Below are 14687 nucleotides of genomic sequence, written 5' to 3'. Positions count from 1 at the left end.
CAGGAAAGAGGCCACAGCCCTCCTGCGGACTTCCACCTTGCTAATACTGATTTTAATGATTCAAAAAATTTTATAAATTAAGGATTTGCTCATTTCAACAGACCTTTGCTGGATTAACAGTAATTAGGTTTTATTATCATTATCTTGGAAATTGCCCTGCCATACATCTGTGAACTCGGGCTTATTTATATGTGAGCATATAAATCACTGTCTCGGGGAATTATTTTTACCTAAGAGGAACTTGGAAGATTATCAGTTCAAGTGGTATGCTTTAAATGTAACAGCTAGCTCTTTGGGGGGCAAGGGAAGCCCTGGTAGGTAGCACTTGCCACTTTCCATGGCACAGATACTCCCAGCAGGGCTGGTGTCAAGCCACCAAAGTGACTCACTGAATGTGGAGTTGGGGGGAGATGTGCAGTCAGTACACACTGGCTCCCGCACGCTTCCATGTGCGCCCCTCTGCCTTTTTGTTCTGAAAAACAAACTGTGGTCCCACAGCTCTTTCTGGGGCAGAACTGGTCTCTGTCAGCCACGTCATCAGCTGGTTTTGTCGCCAGTGCTTGTTTGTGGCTGTGCTGCCGTGGCCCTGGGAGAGGAGAGGAGGCTCGGGAGTCTGATCTTTGCAGGGAACCAAGAAGCAAAGCGGTTTCTGGGTGGGCTGTAGGGAAAGGATAAGAAAGCACAAAGAGCAAAGAAGTCCCAATCCCATAGGACATGCCACCAGCAGGAGCGTCCTCTAGGCTCTGACCCCTGCACTGCCCACGTCAGATCCACTTAGAGACGCTTAAGGGAGCATCCACTTCCCTCGAGGGGAAGCCAGGCATCTGGAGAACAGCCCAAGGAGTTCGGAAATCTTCAGGTTCGGGGGCGCCTGGGTGGTGCATTGCTTAAGCATCCGACTCTTGATTTCAGCTCAGGTCGTGATCTCAGGGTCGTGAGATCAAGCCCCACGTTGGGCTCTGCACTGGGCATGGAGCCTGTGTAAGATTCTTTCTCTCCCTCTGCTCTTCCCCTCTCCCTCTCTAAAAAAGAAAAAAGAGAGAGAAGAAGAAGAAAAAGAAATCTCCAGGTTGAAGAGATTTGCCCCCAGCCACACATCTCTGCTCCTAACCTCTGAACCCTGGTTCCAGCCAGCAGTGCCCCTGGGACACAGCCCCAGCCAGAGCTCACATCAGAGCTGGTGTGCTGGGTGCTCGGTCCAGTTGTCATTCCTTGCTCTGGGGCACAGAGGGCCCGGAGCACCTTCACCAGCACCTTGGAGGCTTTGCAAGAGCTCCCAGACTGCCCTCTCCCCAGCCCTCCCCTTGTGCCAGCCACTTGGGACTCAGAGTGGGGAGGTGGGTCCAGAGTGCAGTGGGAGCCTGGGTGGGCTGGGGATCCTGGATGCAGGGGAGGGGTCCCCACGGAAGAGTGAGGCTGCCCCTAACTCAGCACGCCACGGCAGGGGCTCAGCGAGCAGCCCTGCCCTGTCATTTTGACCAAGGTTACCCTTCCTTCTCACCTCAGCCCTGTAACTTCACCTTCTGCTCTTGATTCTGTGAATACTTATCTCTCCCCGTTTGATTCACTCCTTTCTCCACCCGCCCCCATCACCTCTGAGGCCAGGGGGCCCTTGACAGCGACGTGACGAGATGGGGCCCCAGTGCCTGAGCCCTGCCATGTCCTACCTTCTCCCGGTCACCACGGCTCCCATGCCCTTTGCTCTAGCTCTTCATTGTCCGGGGTGGCTGGAACACACCCTGAGTTGTTTTTTTTTTTTTTTTTTTTAAGATTTTATTTATTTATTTGACAGAGAGACAGCCAGAGAGAGAGGGAACACAAGCAGGGGGAGTGGGCGAGGATGAAGCAGGCTCCTAGCGGAGGAGCCTGATGTGGGGCTCGATCCCAGAATGCCAGGATCACGCCCTGAGCCTAAGGCAGACGCTTAACGACTGCGCCACCCAGGTGCCCCACACCCTGAGTTTAGAACAAGAAAAGCCAAGAAACATTTGCTGGGACGTCGGGGGCTCACCCAGACCTCGCACGTGTCTGCAGCTCACGGGCACCGAAGCCCTGGCTGAGCACCGATCATGTGGGGCTGGCTCTGGGCCTCTGTCACCGTGGGCCTCCCAGACCCTTGGGCCACACCGACGATGCCACCCCTCTGGCCTGCCAGCCACGAGAGGTCTCGCTGCCCACTGCCCCCTTCGTAGCGAACCATGCTCACAGGTGCTCTGTGTTCAGAGAGGAAAGGCCGAGAGGATACAGCCCACTGAGTGGCCGTTTGTTCAGGCGTGGAGGACCCGTGCGTTCTCAGTCCACATGGAGCCGTGGGCACGGCTATGTCAGCCCAGGCCTCGCCTCCGAGGTGACCGTGGGGTCCAGCCAACCTGAAGCATTGCTCTCTAGAGCAGCAAGCTATGCTTTTTAATTAAAAAAAAAAATAAAAATTTTTTTTTTTTTACAAATGTTTGCACAAAAATATCCATTTGGCGGGTTCTTGCTCCTCAGGACCTGCTGTGACAGCTTGCAGGCGACAAGTCTGCCTTCTAAGGGGGGAACATTGCAACATGCCCAATGCCTACCTCGTCCCCTGGGGGGGCACAGGGAGGGGCACTGGGGAGCACAGGGGCTGGCCCACATGTTGCATTGTGCTCTGGGAGCCGAGGAAGGAAGAGCAAAGGGTCGGGAAACCAGATGCTCGTTTTCTTGACCAGCTGTGTTGCCAGCAAAATGTGGTTATTCATAACCATGGTGGAGCGCCAGTAGGCCACGGTTTCCCCCCAGCAGGGCAGCTAACGAGGACTCTGAAATGATCTTGTGGTGTCCCTCCACTAAACCGTCTGAGAGAAAACAGCCCATGGTCTACAAGAATCACGGCTTCTGCCGAGTCTGTGTAGACCCTGGCAAACGTGTTCCCGGGCCGCAGGTTTACCAGCAGCCCCTGGGGCGGTATGTGCAGGGGGAGTGTCTGTCGCTGTTGCCAGGAGCTACTCAGAGCCGCCTGGTGGGTGCGACGGAGTCTGAGCTGTGCGTGGCAGGCGCCTTTCCTGTGTAAAGCAGCTCAGAGCTTGACGGTGGCCCGCGTGCCTCCGGCATGCATCCCAGGCCCTGATTCTCTGTCTGCCCCATTCACAGAAGCCCCAGCTGCTGGATTGAGCTGTGCCCACCACTCTGGCTTCAAAGCTGCCCCAGAGTTGGAGGCCAGTCAGCAAAGAGTAAAACTTGGCTTCCCAAAGGTGACACAGGCTCGGCTGTGGAGCGGCTCCGGCCTGGTTCACAGCCCATGTGCCCATGGCAGGACGGCAAACGAGAAGGTGTGGGCAGCCGCCCGAGGGCTCAGCGTGACCGCTCCGTCCAGGGCCTGATGAGCAGGGAGGAGCTGGGACGCCAGTTGATATGAGCACCCCGCTTTGGAGGCCATGGTGCTGCAGGGGTCACCCCTCTGCAACTTCAGTGCCTGCTGGGGACCGCCCCCCCCCCCCACGATTCCCAGGTGCTAGCACTTCCATGCTGTGTTAACAACACGGAGTGAGGCCTTTTCCTGTCCGTCCTGGACAGACCTGTTGGTCATCCTGTGTCTCTGGCGACACCCGTGCATCCCCGTGGGCAGCCCAGGCCACAGTGGCAGAGCCGAGGTCAGGCTTTCAGGGCACCCGGGACCCCTGGAGCTGCAGCCCCTTGATGTGCGGGCCCCCTGCGTGCACGGACTCTCCAGCGCCCAGCTTGGCTTTGAATGAATTCATTCTTCCCGACCCTGCCTCGGCGTGCCTGGCCGCCAGTTTCTTCAGGCTGGCGGTGCTCGGAAGCCGGCCGCTGCCAAATCCAGTTGTTTGGCTTAATGTTTCAAGGCCAAGTCCTTTCAGGAAAGCTCTCTCCACCCCCGCCCGCCCCTTTAGAGAAATAGATGTGCGATTGATTGGCTTTGCAGGGTTTTAATCCATCGTTCTCTGCAGAGAATGGCGTGAACCTCTCATCCGTTCGTTCATGTCACATTCTCCCTCTCTCCTTCCAAATGCGCACGGAATGGCAGTGGGAGAGTGTGAGATAGGAGCGTTTCGAGGCTGGGGGCACAGAGCAAGCACTGGCTGAGGTCTGTGCAGAGGAAAGTGCCACGGGCTGCCAGAGAGTGATGGTGACCATGGGTGGCCACGGGGAAATGCTGGAACCTTCCACACAGGGTTGCTGCAGCTGGACATCCCTGTTGGCACTCCTGTCTCTGCCTGTGATGTTTTCAAAGGCCTGGCTTAATTAATAATCCATCTCTGTGTGTGTACGCCCACCTCTTCCCCACGGTGGGAGGGGCAGCGCCGTGCCGGCTCTGGACTTGGCCTCTCCTTGTCTCTCCTGGGGTGAGGGCATGAAGGGCACACTGTGAGGGGTCTTTCTGGAGCTCCAAAGGCACCATCAGAGCCAAGAGAACTTTTCCTGGCTCCGAATTCTGAGGCTGTCCCGTCTTCCTTGAGCTGCATGATGGGCCCGTTCCAGCAGAGGCGCCCAGCGGTGCACAGATGAGGGATGGAGGGAGACACTGGACCCGGAGACAGAGGGGGTCCGAAGCCCAGTGCTTCCACTTACCAGCTCTGGGACCGAGGGCGTTTATGGCCCCTGTTCTGAGCCTGCTTCCTCATCCATAAAACAAAGGCTAGATCATAATACGGTGCAAATGGACAGAATGGGTTCCTAGCATGGGCAGTGCCCCATAACGACAGGGAAGGGACTGTGTTTTAGCACACGCTGTTGCCCACCTCTTTGAAGGAAGCAGGATCCCTGTCCCAGATAGAAAATATCTCACCCATCACCATGCTTTCATGAAGCTTCTGCTGGAAAGCTTGAGGCATTCCTATCTCCATGGTTGTCTACACCAGGAACACAGAGCAGCCTCCAGGGTGTGGAGGGAGGGGGCGGAGTTTGCAAGAGACAGCCACAGGGAGAGTGAGCTGGGTGTTATCTTCAGTGCTGTTTGGGGGTCCAGGCTTGTTCGTGGGAGAGGATGTAGGGCAGGGACGCCCCCCGCCAATGCCTGACCATCAGGGGGCATCCTCTTAGTATCCTAGCATGCTAGCATGTCCTGAGTGTCCAGTTGGGGTGGGAGCTTACAGGGAGAAAAGACAAAGCCCTGCCCCCCAGAGGGAGGAGTCTGTACCACCCCCAGGGGAAGAGGTGGGGGGGCAGGACTCCTGGACTAGCAGCCTGACTCCCACCCCTGCCGCCCCCAGGTTCTTCTGGGAAGCCAGGGCTCCAGGCAGCAGGTGGACAGTGTCAGCTCTAGGACAAAGTCCAGTGTGGAAACTGAGGCCCAGATAGGGGACGGGACTTGCCCAAAACCATACAGTCAGGTTTCGCAGCCAGGGAAACTGAGGCAGTATCTCATGGCTGCCCTTTATTCCTGCAGGCCAGACCTCAAGGGGTCTGCACCTGGGAGGGAGGGGGGTTCTCTGCCCACGCTGCCCATTAGAAGCCCCTGGGGAGATTAGACCACCAGCCCCCAGGCCACACCCCAGACCAACCAAGTGAAAAAAACCTCTGGGGTAGGGTTCAGGCATCAGCATTTCTAGTCGGTCTTTCCAAAGAACCAGATGTTGGTTTCAACGATATTCTCTGTTGTTTTTCTGTTTTCAGTTCATTGCTTTCTGTCTTGATCTTTTATGAATCCCCCCTTCTATTTATCTTGCTCTTCTTTTTCTAGTTTCTTAAGGTGGGAGCAGAGATGAGGCCTTTGAGACTTTCCTCTCATAACGTAAGCGTTGCTGCTGTGCTACGAGTTTCCCTCTGGGTCCTGCTTTAGCAGCACCCCATAACTTTGACACCAGGTGGTGGTTCTAAGCTCCCCAGGTGATCCCCCTGAGCAGCGGGGTTTGAGAACCAGCATCCTCATCTCGTGGGGCTCTCGAGCCTCCCGACCTGGAGCTGAGAGCACTTTCCAGTCCGCTCTGGTTGTGAGGAGGAAACTGGCTGTGGCCTGCTGAAGAACTTTATTTTGGGACAATTTAAGACACCTGCTGGGCCATCTGCATTGCTCTCTCCTTCCCCACCTCATCACACACACTGGAGAAGTTAATTCTCGAGTTTATATGGAAAACAATTGAATAGGAAGCCTCTGGGGGCGAGGTCGAGGAGAGAACCAGACATGCCCAACCTGGTGTTATGTGTGCAGCCTCGGGGCTGGAACAGTATGGAACCGTAGGATCCTGCATGTGCCCGGGCCGAGGGGCCGGTGAGGGACGGTGTTCCTGAGCATTCCAAGCCCTGCTCCTGGCGTCTGGTGCCTGGGAAGGAATGGCATCACCGATGGCATTCAGGGCCCTGCTTCCCACTGGATCTTCAGCCCACATAGCACCCTGAGGAGGCCGGTCCTTGTTCCCTCCTCCCACCTGTCACCAGACGGGCCCCTGCCGGTTCTGGAATCCTGCCATGCCCGAGCCCTTCCAATACACTGAACCTCAGGCTTGAGCCCCAGAAGCCTCTGGTGGGGAACTGAGGCTGCAAGGCTGTTAGGGGCAAGTTGTGTCACTGGGCCATTCCCAGAACTTGGGGAAAACCCTGGCCCAGAATCCCGAGTCTACATGGCTGCCTGTGTCCCAGTTCTCCCCCTCTGGGCCTCAGTTTCCCCATCTGCAGAGAGGACAGTGTCCCCCCGAGTATCACCGAGTAAATGCAGCAGAAGGCTGCCGCCATCCCCACCCGCAGCCCGAGATGGCAGATGGGACCCTGCTGGAGCTGCTTCCAGAGCTTTCCGGGGGCCACAGGGCAGGCTTGTTTGGGGCTGGTTTATAGCTTCCCTGTAAGTCGTGGGACAGGACCAGGGTCTGAAGAAAATCAAAGCAACGTTGAGTAAATGTCTGGAGGAGCACTCGTCTGCCTGCCTGGAGATGGAACTGACGAAAACAAGATTCCGTCTAGGAATCGTCCAGGGCACGGCGGCCCGCCAGGAGCCAGGGCAGCTTGGACGGGGTCCCTGCATGCACAATCGGCCCACTGTGGGGCGCGCCGCCCCGGCAGGCTGGCGTCCCCCGGGCCGGAATGAATGGCCCCCTCGCTGGGCGGCTTTGACCATTTACGAGGTGCCGTCTGGACTGTGATGAATGAGGTGGTGTCCGTCAGCTTTTTGGGGAACCTGGCTGGGGTGGAAGGTGCTAAGTAAATAGGGGGAGGGGCACTGGCCTCCTTGCTGGGTCACTCTAGGCCCTCCCTTCCTGTGCCTCGGTTTCCCCCTCTGTATGGAGGAACTGATGAAGAGGCCCCCGACCCCAACCCCAGCCCCTGTGTCATGAGTACAGGCATGAGCCCAGGGACCCCCTTCTGCTCGGGCCTCTGCCATGTGGGTGGCAGGCAGAGAGCCTGGGTACCCAGAGCCAGGCTGTGCTCTCTAGAAGGACACACTCCTCGTCTTGGGTGCAGTCTGGCCGGGCCGTCTCCAGCCAGCATCTGTTCTTTCCTGGGCCTCGATTTCCTCACCAGAGAAAGGAGGGGTTGTGCCCTAAAGTGCCTCCAGCTTTTGGGGCTTGTTTGCTCTTCCCTCTGGTTGTGTTTCATCCAGCAGGTTCAGGGAAGGTTCTGGTATTAGAGTCAGAACCGGGATCCAGGTCCCAGCCCTGCCATGTGCTGGCCACATGACCCGAAGCAAACCCCTTGTTCTCATGTCTTTCTCTCCGGGGGTGAGATTCAAAGTCTGGGTGAGTATGAATGAGGTGCTACAGTGGATATGCTGGGCAGACCCATGGGACTCTCCCTCCTGACGGTGGTGGGTTTGTGCCTCTCCAACACCCGATGGCTGGCCGCCGGGCACAGGGACCAGTGCAGGACCAGCCCGGGGCGTGATCGTTGGTGGCATTTGGGGTCCCCCCGGGGTTACCTTACTGCACTGGGCAGGGCCCTGCTCTGTAATGAACTGATATGCTCCACAGAGCAGGTGATATTGGCCGTGCCTGGCCAGGTGCTTGGCCCCAGGGACAGGGCGGGTCTGGACTGCTGTCCCCATGGCTGGCGAGCCCCGGGCCCAGGCGGGGTCACTGTGCCTCTCGGGTCTGTCTGGGCTGGAGCATCATCTCGACTTGCCAGCCTTGTTAATACCTCTGGTGAGGCAGTGGTGAGAGGAAACGAGAAACGGTTTTTACTATTGCACTCATTAGTAAGACAGCATGACTGCAGCCTCCAGGCAAACGTAAAAGACAGAACGTTGTGTCTCTGGTCCCACCGCGCTTAGACAGCTGCTGATCTCAGGTTTCCGGCCAGCTCCCTCCTGCACCCATGGGCGCGGGCATGCATAACCCTGTGGTCTTCTGCCTCCCCTTCCTCCTGCCTGTGGCCCACGCTCTGGCGTGTTCTGCAGAGCCAGTAAGGCAGACGAGGTTTCGGTACTCCCCCACGATTGGGCGTTTGGACTGGTTCCTTTTCTGTAGTAAGTAGCACTGTCACAAACGTCTCTGAAAGTACTTTTTTCCCCTCGATTCAGCAAACTTTTATTGAAGACTTTTCCACAATGCCAACTCTGTATGAGGTCTCTTTAGAATTAAATCTTCAGGAAAGATTTCCAGGAATGGGATTAAAGAACAGAATTCTTTCTAGTGATCTGCACATCTACAGCAGACGGCCCACAGCAGAAGTGCCGTCAGCATCTGCGGGGAGGAGGGCGGCGGAGGAGAGCGCTTCTGCGCCCCGGGCACAGGGTGTGAGGACAGAGGGAAAAGCCACACGGCCACGGCAGGATCACGCGTGGGACGGGGGGGCCGTCCCAGAGGCAGGGGTGCTGCAGACGAGCCCCACCCCGCGGGGGACTGTCCTCATGAATCAGTGTGTCAGTTTGAAACGGACGAGGAGCCCCTCTGGAGGGTTCCTTGATGCCCCCTCGGGGTGATCTGGTCCTTTCCCTGCTGCCTGCCTTCCCGTCCGTGAGGGCTGTCAGCACCACTGCCTCGGGGCCTCCGAGTGCTCACGCTAAGTACCACCAGTCAGCTCGACCGGCGCTGTCCCAGAGCCCACTGCTCACCCACGCACCTCGTGCACACTATCCACCATCGTATTCAGTCCTCACAGCAGGGGATGTCACCTGCTCGGGCGGGATGCAGGCCCTGGTCGCCCAGTGCGGAGCCCTTGTGCAAAATGCTGCAGCCGGGCCCTCCCACCGGGGGCCCCCACCCACCTCCATGAGGACCGGGAGCCTATCGTTTGCACGTGAGGAGCTCACACTCCAAGCTCGGTGGCAGGTGGGAGCCAGGCCCGCAGCGCCCTGCACCCTGCCTGGCATGGCGTGTCCTTTCCCAGCTCCAGGACGGAAGCTGGCATGGGGAGCCAGTTGTGAGTGAGCGGGATGCAGTTTCTCCTTCTACCTCATTGCACTGCCAGCGGCTGCTGATTATGGTCAGTAAGGGACAGGCAGTGAACACAGGACTGCACGACGTGGTGCATTTCGGCGCTCAGTGCCCAGCATTACAATGTTTCATTTACGGTCTCATCACATGCGGCCAGCTGTCTCTTTATAACAGAACCAGTCCTCACTCCATGTGAGGGTCTCGGGTTGGCCTTTGGAGGGACTTCTTGAACATGCGGGGGCCCGAGCACTGGGGGTGGTTCCACTCAGCCATTTCCTCCATGCAGGCCCTGGGCCATGCTGGGTGAATGAGGGCACATGGCAGGTTGCCAGGGAGGGGAGTGACTGGTGCCCTCCCCCTCTGGGGGCATCTTCAGAGACCTGTTCTGTGCAAGATCGGAACTGAACAATAATATGCCAGCATGGATCTCATTAAACACAGGCTCCGAAACTCTGCTGGGTTCCCAGGATGTCTGCGGGCTTGCCTACGCTGCAGTGGTCTGCCCTGGGACCACCTCCCCGGTCCCACCTGTCCCAGGCCAGCATCTGCCTGTCCCCTGCCAACCCCTGAGATCAGACGTCCATCCACAAATGGGAGAGAGGGCCGAGAGGGCCAGGAAGCTCAACTAGTCTTATGAGTGGAGACTCCAAAGTCCAGAGAGAAGGAGGGACTTCCCTGAATGAGGGGTGGGTAATGGGGGAACTGCAGAGCAAGTGGGAGCTAGTTTGGAAAAACCTTGGGCTGAACAATCCAGTGACCCACCGTGCCAGGTGCTGGGAAGTCAGGGGAGCAGGTTGAGCCAGTCCGGGCCCCATGCCTTGCTGTCCCCCTTGGAGCCATGTAACAGGCTCCTTGGAGTGAGACAGCCAGGAGTCTGTTCATTTGGGAAGGATGAGCTCTGAGTTTCTGTGGACAGCCTGCTGGAAAATCACTGTCCTCGTGTAGGGCAGGGATAAGACCTTCCTGGTCTGTGCTGCGAGGAAGGGCATCCCTCCTGAACCATCACTTGCTCCCGTGTAACCTACGGGGCTTCCCTCTTTGCTTTGACTGCCGGGGAGCTCAAAGCCACAGTTTTCGGCTCCAGTTCTTGTGGTGTGGGTATTTTCCCCCTTCTTCACTGTGGTTTCTGAACCATCTCTCTAACTTCCTCTGGCTGTCCGAGGAGAATCATCACTGTGCACCTTTCTGAGCCACCTGAGACACTTAAAGCCAACTCTTCATTTCATCCATATTGTTCTGTGTAGCAGGAGCCTGCTGTGTTTTTCATTGTATGACTGGACCACAGTGGATTTACTCATTCTGCTGCTGATGGACAGTAGGGTGGTTCCTAGTTTGGGGTCGCTGTGAACAGAGCTCGTGGGACGTCCCTGTCTCCATCTCTCGGGGAACAGAGTCTCATGGTCCCGGGGCAAGTGCCCAGGATGGGCTCACCGGGTCACGCGGTATTCACGGGTTTCCAGTGAGGAGATATCTGCCAAGTGGGTTTTTTCCAGAGGGTGCGCCATCTGCCCCTGCCTGCAACGGGGCAGAGCTCCTGTTGCTCACGCCCTGCCCGCCTCAGCACCTTTCCTCCTGGCCGTTCTGGGTGGGGGGGGTGGTGCGTGCTGCTCGTACTGGCTCGTGACGCTGAGCCCCTCTCCGCGTGCGCAGTGGCCGGCGTAGACCCAGCGTGTGAAGTGCCGATTTTAAGCCTGCGTAGGTGTAACACGAGCCGAGTATGGAGAGGCTGGCAGGTCAGAGGTCCCACGTGAGTCCCTGGAAGACCCTGGGGTTCATGAAACCGCATCTCTGAGGTCAGCTTATACTTGCCCAGCGCTGGACCCTAAGCAGCACCCGGGGAGGGGCGGCCTGGCTCCTCAGTGTGGGGCACCCTGACTTAGACTTTGCTCGCAGGCTAACAGACCAGAGTTGGGGGCGAGCCTTGCTCTTCCTGACCCATCCTGAGCCTCTGGCTTCATGTATCCAGGGGGCATGTTGGAACCCCCTCCCAGAATAGCTTGACGAAGGGCCAGCATGGGGCCCCATCACAGCAACCTTCCGTCAACAACGAGGTCCCCTGGCCCGGCCACCGGGCTCTGTTATAGTGGTGGAAATGACGCCAGGCCTTCAATGAGCGGGATTCCATGACCCCTTCCGCCCCCGGGGTGGGAGGGCACCACTGCCCTGCACCCTCCCTCTCTCCCGGACCACCTCACAAGAGCCCAGAGCTCGGTGTGCAAGCCCAGGCTTGCTGGGCTAGCCAGGGGGTCTCCCTGACCTCCTGTGGTCCGGCCTCCAAAGAGAGGGGGTGTGGTGGCTTTCTGGGGGAGGCTGGGAGTGAGCGCCCTGCCCTGTGCTCCCGAGAGCCTGGGTGGGAGTGCATGCAGCTCTCGGGGTGATGTGGCCATTGGAGAGCATATCGCAAGGGGCTGGGCTGGCTTGTTTCAACTAAACACACACCAGGTGTTCAGCATGTTTTTATCAAAATACTCTGAACAGCTGTCAGGGGTTCCTCTGCGGGAGGCCAGATGCCCAGCCCCCGGGGGGCCCGTCCCTCTGCCAAAGCGAGCCTTTTAGGGGAGGCCCTGCCTGCTCGCCCAGCCCGCCTGGCTGCTGGTGGGGTCTAGACCGTGCTGCGGGAACTTCAGCCAGGTTGGGGAGGCAGAGAGGTTCAGGCACTGGCTCGGTGACCCGGGCAGACCACCCACCCTCTCTGAGCCTCCATTTTGCCAGCCATAAAATGGGGGCAGGAGCACCTAGGTCTTGGGTCGCTGTGGAAACCAAAGGAGCTAAACTGTGCAAGGCCCCTTGCCAAGTCCCCGGAGGGAGACGGCTCTCAGTGACCGTCACTGTTAGAATGACATGATGAATAGTGCATCCTGTTGGCTTGGAGAAGTGGGCCCCAAGGGCAGGCTTGGGGGGCATAGGCTAGGTCAGCAACTCCCCAGTGGCTGCGCCCCCCCAAAGGAGTCCACAGTGGCCGCTTGCCACCTGTCCCCAGGCGCAGCCACATGGGGCATCGGCCACCACTGGTCATGCTCAGCACCCGCCAAGCAAGACCATCGTGCTCGTCCCTGGCAGCCTGGCTGGGTTCTGTCACGAGTCCCTTGGGGAAAGCCCCCCTGAGATAGTTGGCCCTCAGGACCCACCGCCTTCGCCAAAGATGGCACCTGCTCCCCAGACATGGGTCCAAGGTAAGCTTCCCAGGAGCAGCTGTGGACCTTGCCCCCCTGACCCCGGCAGAGGGGGCCCTCGAGGGCTCTTATCCACCCCGGTGGTTCCACCCAGATCGCACATCTGCTGCGGGCCACACCCTGTGCCAGCTGCATCGTCTCACACGCTCCACCACAGCCCTGGGCGGGGGGGTCCCCTCAGCCGCACCCACAGACCAGAGGCTCTGAGCAGTGAGGTGTCTGCCCAGGGTCACACGGGTCAGGGCCAGCCCAGGGCCAACCTGCGCGCCGGGACAGTGGGAGGGCCACACGCACTGTGGCAGCCCCAGCCCCGCCCCGGCGCCTGCCCGGCCCCCGCCTGAGTGGGCAGCCTGAGTCCCGCATGTGGTTGTCATTAGGGGCCCCTAGGGTCAGGCCTCCGGTGCTCTCTGGGAACAAAATGGGGGAAGAAAAGAGAAACGGGCCGTGGTGTTTGGACAACCTGTGGGAGCCACGGGGGTGTGTGAAGGCTTACTGCTCATGCTTGACTTGTGGTGCCCCAGGGGTGCCCTGCTGCTCTGTAGACAGAGCTCCCCACTCTGGGGTACTCTCACCACGACAGTGCCAGGCCTCCGTTCTGGAACGTCCCAACTGGATTCCCTCGGCCTGTGTCCCAGAGACTTGCAGGTGTCCATTCAGGTGCTAGAACGGGTCCTGGAGACCAAGGGGGGGGGTCCTTTGATCTGGGCCTTGCGGGGGGAACCGGGTATGTGAGGGTGGCAGTGGCATGGGCAGTTTGGGGGAGCCACGGAGTTGCAGAGGAGAGGAGGAGAAGTGGAGGGTGGTTGGCGGACTCCAGGGCCATCTCCTGGCCACGTTAGGGAGGATCCGTGGTGGCGGGGACCACTGGGGCCCACCCCTCCGCTTCTGTGCAGACCTCGGCGTCTGTGTGCTCCCGCCGCCAGCCCCCGCACCTGTGGCTCAGCTCAGGGCTGTCCTCGGGAGCCCGCTTTGTCTGCAGCAGAGAGCTTGCTTCTCAGGGTTGAGCTAGACTGGCCACACAGGGCTGCCCGGGCTGGGTGTTGGCCCTGGTGTGGGTGGCATTTTCGTACTTCTGACTGTCTGGGTTGGGGGTGAGTGTTCTCCAGAAGAAAATTCTCTGTGGCCCAACACTGCCACCCAGACTGGGGGGAGCTCAGATGCGTGGGGGACTCAGCAGTGGGACTTCCTCAAGGGAGAGCCCTGGGCCCTAGACCCTGTCCTTCTGCCCTTTACCCCTCAGCTATAGGATGGACTCGCTCACACCTAGATTCCTAGGATGGCTCGGGCTCAGAAGGAGCGAGATGCCTTGGGCATGACACACAGCCCCCGGGTAGTCAGAAGGAAGGAGGCCCCCTGCTTGTCTGCTCAAACAGTCGGCTGACTGTCCCTGTCTCTGGCAGTCCCAAGGCCTGATGCCAGGAGTATGAGACCACCATGGGCTTGCCCCTGACCTCAGGGGGTCTGCAGTCTGGGGGGACATCACACAGGTAACCAGCCACTTGCTGTGGAGTGTTGGGCGCTCTGGTGTGATCAACACAGGGGCCGTGGAGCCCAGAGCAGGCGCCTAACTGAGGTGAGGGCTAGGGCGAGGGCTTCAGGGAAGGCTTCCTGGAGGAGGTTACTTGTTCCTTGGGAAATGAGTCCCAGATAGCCAACACTCTAGGGCAGGGTGGCAAATTCAGATGCCCACAGGGGCAGGCAGGTAATGCCGCGGAGTGGACAAGGCCCGGTCTGAGAGCCGGGAGACACTGGAGAGTGGGGAGCATGACAGACTCAAAGCTGCTCGCCCCACTCAGGGGAGTGGCCGCCATGCCGCCTCAGCTCCTTTCCGCCTATGGAATGCCGGCGCGTTGTTACAAGATCCTCCCGATGTTCGAGAGAAGCCAGATTTCCAGCTTCTGGTGGGCCCAGGCCGACATGTCCACAGGCCACCGGCTTGTGACTCCAGCCTCACTGCGTGTATGAACTGAGCAAAGGCTGGTGTGGGTGCTCCAGCCGGACCTGGGGGTTCTGGGGACCTCTTTGGTCCGTGTGAGGGAGCCTCTACCCCACCCCCACCCCGTGCCTGCGGGTGACGTGCCCCGAGAGCCGCGCAGGAAGCAGCTGGCGCCGGGGCCTGGGTTCGCTTGACAAGGCACCACCAGGCCGAAGCAGACCGTAAACAGGCCCGTTTCCTCCCTGTGGACAGAGTGGCCCTGAGGCGGGGGGTCCACGGCCCCCACTG

At 59.0% G+C, this 14687-nt stretch overlaps 1 protein-coding gene across 4 annotated transcripts in view; it reads left to right on the top strand.

Moving 5' to 3' along the window:
- The window catches only part of LHPP (phospholysine phosphohistidine inorganic pyrophosphate phosphatase), a 129069-nt gene that overhangs the window by 102876 nt on the left and 11506 nt on the right, over positions 1 to 14687 (top strand). The window lies entirely within an intron of this gene.

This window comes from Ursus americanus, chromosome 6, assembly GCF_024610735.1.
Source record: "Ursus americanus isolate L20-20 chromosome 6, mUrsAme1.1.p, whole genome shotgun sequence".
In the NCBI taxonomy this organism is placed as follows: domain Eukaryota; kingdom Metazoa; phylum Chordata; class Mammalia; order Carnivora; family Ursidae; genus Ursus; species Ursus americanus.
This window is presented reverse-complemented; position numbering and strand designations above follow the sequence as displayed.